General features: G+C 22.9%; 1 protein-coding gene across 1 annotated transcript in view; it reads left to right on the top strand.

Moving 5' to 3' along the window:
• The first annotated feature begins 7,361 nt into the window (after window positions 1–7,361).
• The window catches only part of LOC112597805, a 29,595-nt gene continuing 25,877 nt past the window's right edge, over window positions 7,362–11,079 (top strand). The window contains exon 1 of the mRNA XM_025344027.1: window positions 7,362–7,448. The gene's annotated coding sequence lies outside the window, so the exon portion shown is untranslated. The remainder of the gene's footprint in view (window positions 7,449–11,079) is intronic.

The following is an 11,079-nucleotide window of genomic DNA, read 5'->3' as shown; positions in this document are numbered from 1 at the left end:
TAGTTATTATCTCCTTACAAACAATAGAAAATAATAAACAAAAAAATAATGTTCTGATTACATCCAATTTTAAAATAATACTTATTATATTTTAAAAATATATACTTCGAATTTGTATGGCCCGCAAAATATTTTCAGATTCTTAATAATATGCCCTTTCAAAAATATTAATTGGTGACCCCTGGTATAGACCATCTATATAAATTTAAAATCGATTATAAATTATAGTTAACAGTAAACGACATTTATTTCCGTTTCTCAGTAGTTTAAGAAGAAAATAAAAGATGAAAAATGTATACAAAGCGCTCGTTTTTTCAAACAACTTAATAGTAGTATGGTAGACTATATTTTGTTTAGAATCATTTTCAAAACGGAACGATTTATCATTATTTTTAAATTTAAAATAATAATACACAATACTGGCGTGAGTTCTAAGCCTTCGTCACATGACTTCATTTTTACGATTGATAATCTTATTTTATAAACTAATAATAATATATAGTAGCAGCTTGTGATAAAATATTTAATGTTCAACATAATAGTAATGGTATGCTTTTATAAAAATAACGAGTAGATTGATGTGAATAAACGTAAATTTTTTAATACCAGAATATGGCAAAAATACGATTATAATAATATACTGTATAAATCTTATTTTAACTTACACTATCTCAATATTCGATCATTATAAATAATATTAATAATCAGCCTATAATATTGGTATTTTGTGTATTATATCATTTGAACACTTTATAGAATAAATGCGTTTGTTTAAGTTTTTATTAATCAGAAATATTAGGAATATTATATTGACTTAAATGTTATTTTTACTTTGATAATTTTGTATAATTTTAATTTTTAACTCTGCTGTTTTTCAGTTTTTATTTTTAATTCAGCTCTTAAGCTTAACACATTTAATTCATTCAAAATCATTTGTAAATGTTTAATTTTATTAAAAGCTTTCTTAGTTTATTTACGATTTCTTCACATCACTTTTATCACTTAAAAGAGAAAACTGTTTTTACTGGATTGAAATAAATATATTTTTTTAAAAGCTAGAAAGCTTTTTACATTTGATTCTGTTATAAATTTTAAATATCCTACAGTGTAGTTTTCCACATTCACGAAGTATTATGTGGTATCGTCTATTCATTATTGTCTAAAAATATAATCTGCAGCTATAGAGGTATTTGATTATTCGTTTTTCAGTAATTTACAATTGAAAATAAAATAACTTATTACATAGATTTTAAATATAAATATGAAAATTCAATTTATCGAAATATGAAGTAGTTAATAAATACTTTATTATTATATTTAGTATTATTTTTAAATTCTGAAGTAAGCGTTTGGCTATTGTTTTTTTTTTTTATATAATGTTCTTTCTTTTGACGTTGTTTTGTAGCAAGGATTAAGCTTTAAAAGTTTCATATATAAAAAATATAATGTAGTTGGTAGTTTTTACTAAAATTTCAAAAAAAATATTATAAATCTTTATGTTTCAGTGTATCATCCTATATTATTACTCGAACGTCTCTTAAGTACTAATATTTATGAACGTCAGTTAAACATATATATAGGACCCTTGGGTCCTAATTAACCTCAAAGACAATGAATTATTGTTAAACAGAGAAATTCAAACACAGAGTTAGTGAGAGGGACATATGAAACTTAAATTTATAGCAATCACACACAAATGGGTCCTCGGTCATCAGTATTGATTCCACGTAACATTAACAATAATAATAATTCTTGACAGATGAAATAATATATAGAACCAATATTTCTTTAATAACATCAATATTATTCACCATATATTAAAGTTGTTTTGACGGTTTAATCCATTGAAGGTTGCTTGTAAAAAAGTTACTTATATATAATACAACCATTATAATCTTACCATTTAACATCGGAATTAAAATAAAGAGAATAGCGAAAAATATCCAAAGAAAGAAACAAGTACATATAAAATAAAGTAATATGAAATCAAAAAACACAACAAATATCATTGTTGGATAGTTTATTATTACATATTGGTATAGAATTACATTATTACAAAGTCTTCCAATTGCAACAAAAGTTCGATATAATTCTTCTTTGGACCTAGATAAGACCGTAGAAAAATATTTTTTTTAGAACTTTCTCTCTGTATTTTTCAGAAAAATGTTAAAAACTACAGAAAAAGGGCAAAACTCACATTAAAACCATAATAACTCTGCAGTGTCTAGTATGGAATAGGTCTCAAGCATTTTGTAATTCAAAGACTAAAGTCATAGCTCTGACCATTGTAACAATACTCACGTACATCGACCCTTACACGAAAATATTTACTATTCATTCTTACACACAGTCATGTATAAAATAATTTTAGTTTCATTTTCTAAGATCATTACCACCCATTCAATATGAACAAGTATTATTAATGTTATATATAAAACTGTCATAAATCCCCTATTTACTATTTTGATAAAAATATATTTTATTTTATTTAAACTTAAAATATACTTTTTTATGGATAAATAGAAAAATAATAACCACGATGATACCAATCTAAACACACTACGCATAATTCATGAAGTATTTGTAGACAAGCAATCTACCACAATACTTCAATATTTTCCCCGAAAATTGAACTATATTAAATCAATTTTAGTTACTAAATAAACTTTATTCTGTTGTAAATCATTCTTACTAAATTCTTAAATAAACTTAAAAATGCGTATAATGTATAGTCCATCCTAGAAAGGATGGTTGAACTTGGAATGCATGAGTCCGATTATTTTAAGGTATGTTAAAATTAATTTGTAATTTCTGAAACTTTGATAGGTATATTTATTTTATATTAAATAATATTCTGTCAAATTATAATATACCTGTTATTTTATTTTTTTATTCATATAATATTATACAAAAAAAAACTAAAAACACATTGTAATCAAAATTCTTATTATTTTTGACGTTTCATAATTTTATAAATTTTATAATTGAAAGTTTTATATAGTGCTTGAAAAAAAAGTTAGTACAGGAACTCTAAATTTAATGTGATAGAATGGGGGGAAGTTGAACTCAACAACTCGTATGTAACTACTAAAAATTAATTATTTTCATTTTTAAGCGTACCTTAAAAATATAAAAAAAAATATTTAATAAATTTTAAATTATATTTTATATTTATATTTATTATAAAGCAAGAGTTAATAAATAAGTATATGTTTATTTTAAGAAATAAATAAAAGTAATTAATTTAAAAACCTATATTTCTTATAAAAAACTTCTTATAAGCTTAGGTTATGTTCGAGTAGTAGAGTTATATGTATATTGTATACTTATATTTTATACATTTTATAATAATGTCTTATTAGATTACAAAAATGATACAATCGTACAAAATAATAAAACCATACTTAGAAACTTAACAACCAAAATAAAATAAAACATAATAAACTGTAAAATAATTTATTTTATATCATGTCATACCGTAATAATAAAACAATACAGTATAAATATACCAATAGGTATTAAAAAGCTTCATAACCATAATACACAACTGAATATCTCATCATATCAAAATCCAAATTATACAAAGATCTTATCTAATTATACAAAGTAAATTAATATCATATTTTTACAATGACTATTGCAACATTAGTCGTTCATTACGATCCAAAAGTTGTATTATTGCCAGAAGCGATATTAACATGATAATTATGTCTTATACTCGTATAGTCATATTAAGTGTTATAGCTAATAATTATTGTGATGTATTTTGATCAATACTTGCATATATTTGTATAATTATGACAAAAAATATGTGTATAATAATTTACCTAAATATGAAATATTTGATTCAATAAAAATTAATTGTATACTGTAAAACGCATGTTTAAAAAATTAAAACATTATGACACGATTTTAAATAGATCGGCAGCTCTCAAATATTTTTTTCGCGTACCATTTAAGTACGTATATTATCAATCAGTCACGTACCACTGATGATTAAAAATAAAACGGTACAAACTTTACATAGTTAAATACATTTATTTTAAATAAAAATTCAGTAAAATACTAAAATATAATTATTATTTATTTATTAATACAAATTTATTAATGTTTAAAAATTAAGATATGAATTAAATAACAAATTTTCAATGAGAACCATGAATTTTTAAATTTGATATTAGCGATAATTATATTACCACCATGCGGCCTTTTGCGTACCACCATGTAATCTTTTGCGTACCACTAGTGGTACGCGTACTACAGTTTGAGAACCGCTGAAATAGATTGTATGAAAGAAAAACAGATGATTTATTTTATTTTAATATACAAAGAAAAAATAAAATATCTTGTATAATATAAAAATCAAGGAATTTATTTGGCTTTAAAATTAAATCTAAAATCCAAAATGATATAACAATATGTTTTAAGTTATTAACAGTTTCAATAAAAATATAACGTTACTTAAATAAATATTTTATTTTTAAAATAAGCAAAAAGTATTGTAAAATTATATTACCAATTGATAACGATGATTTTTTATTTTATTTAATGAAGAATTCTTAACATAACTCTCTGTACGATCAAATATAATTTAAATTCTATTTTTATACAGAAAGTATTAAAATTAATAAATAGCAGTTATGAAGCTGCAATAGTCTGTAATAATAAATATTTATGGTTTTTTTTTCTTTCAAAAAAAAAAAAAAAAAACTTTAGAATAAGTCCTCATGTGACATATTGTAGCTCACAATTCACACAATAAATTCAAACAACTGTGGTTGTTTTGAAAAATATGTAAAAAACAAATCCAATTTCAAAATGTTTCCAAACAAAAGTCCAATAATTCTAAATAAAAAATAAATTTTACACTTATAAAAATAAAATTTATTTTGAATATTATATTATACTAGAACATTAGGTATACTTTTAAGTACTTTTTAGTACTTTTAAGTACTAAGAATACTTGCATATGTTTTATAATATATTTTAATCACAAGATATGTTTTTGACTAAAAATTAATTAATGATTGCAAATCAAAACTAGCATTTATTTGAATAAAAAAATCTATTGTTAAAGGTGAAAATAGAATTAAAGTTATAGCTTGTAGAATTTAGATCACTCGTCTTCCTTTTATAATATTTGTAAAGGTTATAATAAAGGTCTATTGTTTTTATAAATTTGATTGCATTGAAAAATCATTAAATAAAAAAACCCACTATGAAAAAATTCGATTCAACATAGTATTTTTAGATATTTTTACCGTTATAAGGTGATTTGAGATATACATTATTATTTTTTTTAAATTAAATTGTTTTTATCCATGGCTATTTATAACCAAGGATATTTATAATAGTACATTTCCAACTATTTGATCATGATAATAATAAAAGTGAAATAAAAATTAATACTTAGTAGTTATCTACAAGAAACCAATGATGAAGAATCTACCGATTAGTCATGTAATAATAAGTTGTAACAATGTAGAAATTAAATATTAATTAAAAATTATATAAAAACATTTAAATAGACATTTACAAGTTTTAATAGATGTAACAAATAAATATATTTTGTGTAGTTAACTAAGAATGCCGTACGGACGACCACATTAAACTACATTGGGGTAGAAACATGAAAATTCTAATACATTGAACCAGATGAGTTAAACTGTGAGAAATAAAATATTTTGGTTAGGGTTTTTATGTAGTCTTGAATTTCTTGGATTTGGAAGTTTTTATGTATGTTTACATTCCTAATTCACCGGAACACATCTTTTATTATTCGTAGTATTTTCTTTTGGAAGATTTAAATTTTGTTGAGGTAAGAAGTTGCACATTTACCTCAGACCGGAGAAGCGTAAGTTAGTAATGAACGTAATATTTGTTTATATATAAGAAAGTGAATTTTTTTTTTACTGTAGATATTTTATTAAGATATGGTATAACATGGCTAGGCACTAGTATGCTTGTTGAAGTCTGGATGAAATATGGAGATGCCATGTTAGCCGCTTGTCCTGTGTTAAGCCAAGATATTTTACTGACAGTTGCCAAGGTGTGTTTTCGTCGTTAAATATTAATTGTGTGAAGGGATTATAATGACAAAGACTGAAAATAATTCCTATGCTTTTTGACGCATTAATTTTGATCCATCATTTTTTACACCAGTAAAATAATTTTTCATAATGGGCTTACAGATTTGTGATTAACGCTTCGATGTTGCATGATTTGGTAAACATTTGTGTGTCATCCAAGAAGAAAGCTAATTCATTCAAATTAACTTGAGGATGTCATGGATGTAGATGTTGATAGAACCAAGTTTAGAGTCCTAATGTAAACCAGCAGATACAGATTTAAGGTCAGAAGTGTAATCATTTATTTTTACGGAAAACTGCCAGTTTAATTAAAATTAAATAATTTATATCCTTTTTTATAATTTTTTTCTAAATCGGAAATGACAAGTTTTGTGTCAGTATATGGAGAAGAAATGGTATCGATTTTTTGGTTAAGTTCTTGGTTTCTGTTATTTTCCATAGGTTAGATTTTCCCGGGTGCATGTTAGATAAAAAAACTATTGTACGAGAATACACGGTCATTTTTTAGAGCTAATTGGACTTTTTTTGTAAGTAAATTTAGTTTTTTTTTTTTTATCAGTAAGATTTTTATGGTTTTACTAAGTGTGCCTAGCGATATATTATGTTAAATAAGTAAAAAAAACCGCCTAGTAAAGAGACAGAACTGTGTAGATTTTTTGATACGGGATTTTAGCAGGTCAGCATGGCCAGCCTCTGTTATGACGTTTGTAAAATGTTCAGCTATTTGTTCTAAAAATTGAGTTGTAGATAAAATATTTATTGATATTTTTAAATTTGATTGAATAAGGTCATAAAATGTATTCCAGTCTAAATTACCATCAAATAGTGAATTTTTTTTTTTCTTTTTTTTCATAGATTTGTGCTTATTGTAATTATTATTGGTATTTGATCCTTGTCAAATTCTACAAAGGTTTCTTAAACAAAAAATAATGGAACTGATTTAATTACATATCTAAGATGTTGAGTTCTCTATTAACATCGGAAGGGAAATAAGTAGAGGGGCATGTATAGAATATGGAGTATTAGCTATAAATTATTGTAATTTAATGCCGTTTTGATTAATGACCCGACAACCCCAGTTAATATATACTTAGCTTTCAAATTACCTGTCAATATAACTGAATTATCTAGACTCATTATTTTTTCATAATCTATTTTTTTTTTTTTTAATTTGATGACTGAGAGGTTAATAAGCACTGACAAAAACAGCATATTTATTATTTAGTTTATTTAGCATTGTTACGGCTTTAGGCTCTACAGCCGACAGAACAAGTTTGAATATTTGTTGTTGTTTAATTTTATCACAAAAAGAATGGCATCTGCGTCCACAGCTCATAAATTAATAATTCGGTCAACGAGGTAAATTTTATAAAATAATTAATTTTTAAGGATTTCTTTAGTTAATTGAATAAAATAAATAATTATACATTATAAAATAGTAAACATAACATTTACATAACTCTTAAAATACATTTCATATTTTATTGTTGTACACTTAAGTGCTTGCATGTCAACAAAAGTGTCTTCATTACTTAAAATTGGAAAAATCTTTTTGTTGCTAAAAACTTTAATTTGGTTTCGTATTATGCGAGCTTAACTTTTTTTTTCGTTCCGCTAAAATTAAACGAGACATTTCGTTATCATAAGATTGATATCATGTTGATAATGTGATTTCTGGCTTAATGAGATGCTTGATAATTATAGCTTAAAAGCAAATTAAAATGACTAGAGTTTTTTTTTTTTACTTTTTACGGTTTGCTTTTTTTTTTTGTTAGACTATAATAGTAATGCATTTAAGATGATAAAATAAAGCATTCAGTAATCCGAAAAATTTTAAAAAAATTGTAGGATACCTAATAAGAAATTAACATTTGACACATAGATAACTGTGCGATACGCGTTTGCTTTTATGACGTTTTAGTTTTTACAAAATTTAAATTTAAAAAAAGGTAGGCATGCAGATACCAATCGGTTGTACATTAGATGTCGAGTGGGTCACTATTATGGGCATGTTTTAACAAATGATAATTATTATTTATTTAATTATTAAAATAATATATAAACCTTTTAATAATTTAAACAACTCAAAACTTAATAACACTTTTCTCTAAATAACGTAGAATACAAAAAATAGATTCTTAGTATAAATAGATAATAATATAGTGAAATAAATCGAAAAAATCATTTCGTATAGCAAAATTCATAATAATATGAAATACTTAAAATTTTTGAGTATTATTAAGTATAAATTATTTTAATTATCCATCTCATGAAATATTTATATATAATACATTTATACGACAAAAGAAAATAAGTTTGTATTTGGGTTCAAATATCAATTAAATATTTTTAGTAATATTTAAAATCTATTTAGAAAGATATATAATTTATTAAGTATTTATAGGTTAATGATATAGAATTAAATCTTAAATTATTGATGCAGTGTACCAAAAACATTTAACTTATAGATATTGTCACCCATAAATTCTATAAAAATAGATTTTAGCTAATTATATACACTTCGTTGAATTAAAATACGCCAAATAGCTACACAGGTTGTCACTTTTTGTTTTAAAATTATCACTTGTCATTTATCATTTTTTATCCGTTTATTAATTATTCAATATATTTATTATTAATATAGTCATTTATAATAGGTATTTTTTATATGATGTTTAAATTTTTTTGGGTTTTATTTAAAAACAACATTTTAAAGCGTTTTTTATTTTATTTTTTTAATCATTGTTAAAATTACAGTTTATACTGATAATTTGAATAAATTATAGCAATAAATAAAAAGTATATTCATTTAATGATAAACATTTTTTTGAATAAATTTAATACCAAAAAATAATTATTAAATTTAATATTTTTAACCATCCAAAAATATAAAATAGCATTGTACCAATTTCATAGTCTTTACATTTTTTTTTTATCCTAGATGCTCAAGGTTTATTATTATTATTTATCTTTAGTAGTAAGTTATAACTGTAAGCTATTTTTAATCATTACAATATTTTTATCAATCGATTAACGGATAAAAAATAAAAACACTTAGATTATCATACAATAATTATACATAAAAATAGAATATAAATATCAGATATTTATAAGTTGATTATTTTAAAAGTGATCTTGTGAAGAAACAATTTAGGTTTATTATATTGTATAAATTACATAATTTTTATTTAAATATGACTATTCATATAAAAAATTAATTTACTGATAAAACGAATAATTATTTAATATTATCAAACACATAATTTTTGTTTCTGAATCATGAACATACAAACAATTTTTTTTTTTTTTTACTTATAAAATCACATCTTTTATATACCCTTCAAATGAGAAATAATAATATATTAACATTTTGGATAAACACTAAAAATAACTGCAGTATTGATATAAGTCATATACTTACTTCCATTTAAAAATTATCTTTTATTGAGATAACTAAAATTGGTTTTAAAAATATTGGGCAAAGACAGAAAATTGTTAAATGCGAAAATATTTTGTTTCGTTTAATAGAGATTACTAAAATCTAGTAAAATTGTCGGTTTCAATTAAGTTTTTATTTGACATTAAAAACTTCTATTTTTCATTACAAAACCTGAAATGAAATTTAACAAAATAATTTATAAACTTAAACGAAAAAGCTCTTTCAATTAACAAGTTTATATTTTGAAAGGTATGAGTGATATGACTATATCATGCTGTGGGTACTATAAGGTACTACTTAGAAGTAAGCTTAACTTTATAAATTAAAATGTAATTTTCCTGATAAAAATGAGTATAAAACACCTATAAAAATCATTTCTTTTCTAAAAACGGTGATGTATAGCATAGTAAACTACATAGGAATATACACACTTCTTTAACAAAAATAATAATTTATTTTTATAAGCCAAGAGTTAGCCTTAGTAATTATAGCTTTAATATAAAATAGCTATATGTGGTTTTGAATCATCAATTTATAGTTTTACAACAATAATCATCATACATTTTTATAAGTCCTTTTTTAAATAAAAACTATTTTATATTTCAAGATACGAATAATGTAGGGCACAACTTGGTTTAACGATTGTATCATACTTCTTATGCGTATGCATTTTATTTTATTTGGAATAAAACATTTTGAATATAGATTGTTCAATATACAATCATTCAAGCTGAACGATAAAAAATATTTTTATTAGTTATTTTTCAATATTTCTCTTTGATAGTTTGTGTTTTATAACGATTTTTCGTAGTCACGGACGATTAATGTGCACTGACGTAAACGAAATTGTCAATCGAATTTATGACACTTCACACCCTCTCAGACACATACATTATATCTCCTAGAGTCCAAGAACTTGTTTGATTGACGATTGTGACAAACAATTTTTATTGAAGTACACGTATATTTTATTTTCTCATATAAGGTAAAATTACATGTACATATTTATAGTATCTTACCACATGTAGTACAACGATTTACAAAGTCTTCCACGATAAATCCTATTATTTAAATTTTTGAAATCAATACCAAATATAATATTACTTAATGTATTTTAATATATTATATATATTATATATATATATATATATACACATTGAACCAACTACAGTTGATAATAGTATTATGAAATATGACATATCTACTTCCTTTTCCAAGGACACAAATGATTATTTTTGCTGCAACTATAGTAAAAGAATCATTCAAAAATAAATATTATAAAAATAAAAACAGTAGAGTTATATTTAAACGGTTATATAACATTTACAATAAGAGAGTCAACCATTTATACTAAGTAATCTTTTTTATTATTAATAAGCACACGTATCATATCTCAAAGTACCGTGATAATTCTAGAAAATATTTCTTTATAAGAATTTTTAAATTTATAAAAGTTTTTAAAAAATGTTTTTTTTTTATAGTTTTTATTATTATTTTTTTTTTTATTCAAACTAATAGATATATATTTAATTAATTGTGAATATTTGAAGT

The sequence above is a fragment of the Melanaphis sacchari genome, unplaced genomic scaffold (assembly GCF_002803265.2).
Source record: "Melanaphis sacchari strain LSU unplaced genomic scaffold, SCAv2.0 Contig43_pilon_pilon, whole genome shotgun sequence".
Taxonomy (NCBI): Eukaryota; Metazoa; Arthropoda; class Insecta; order Hemiptera; family Aphididae; genus Melanaphis; species Melanaphis sacchari.
Note: the sequence above shows the minus strand (reverse complement) of the source record. Positions and strands in the feature narration are given on the sequence as shown.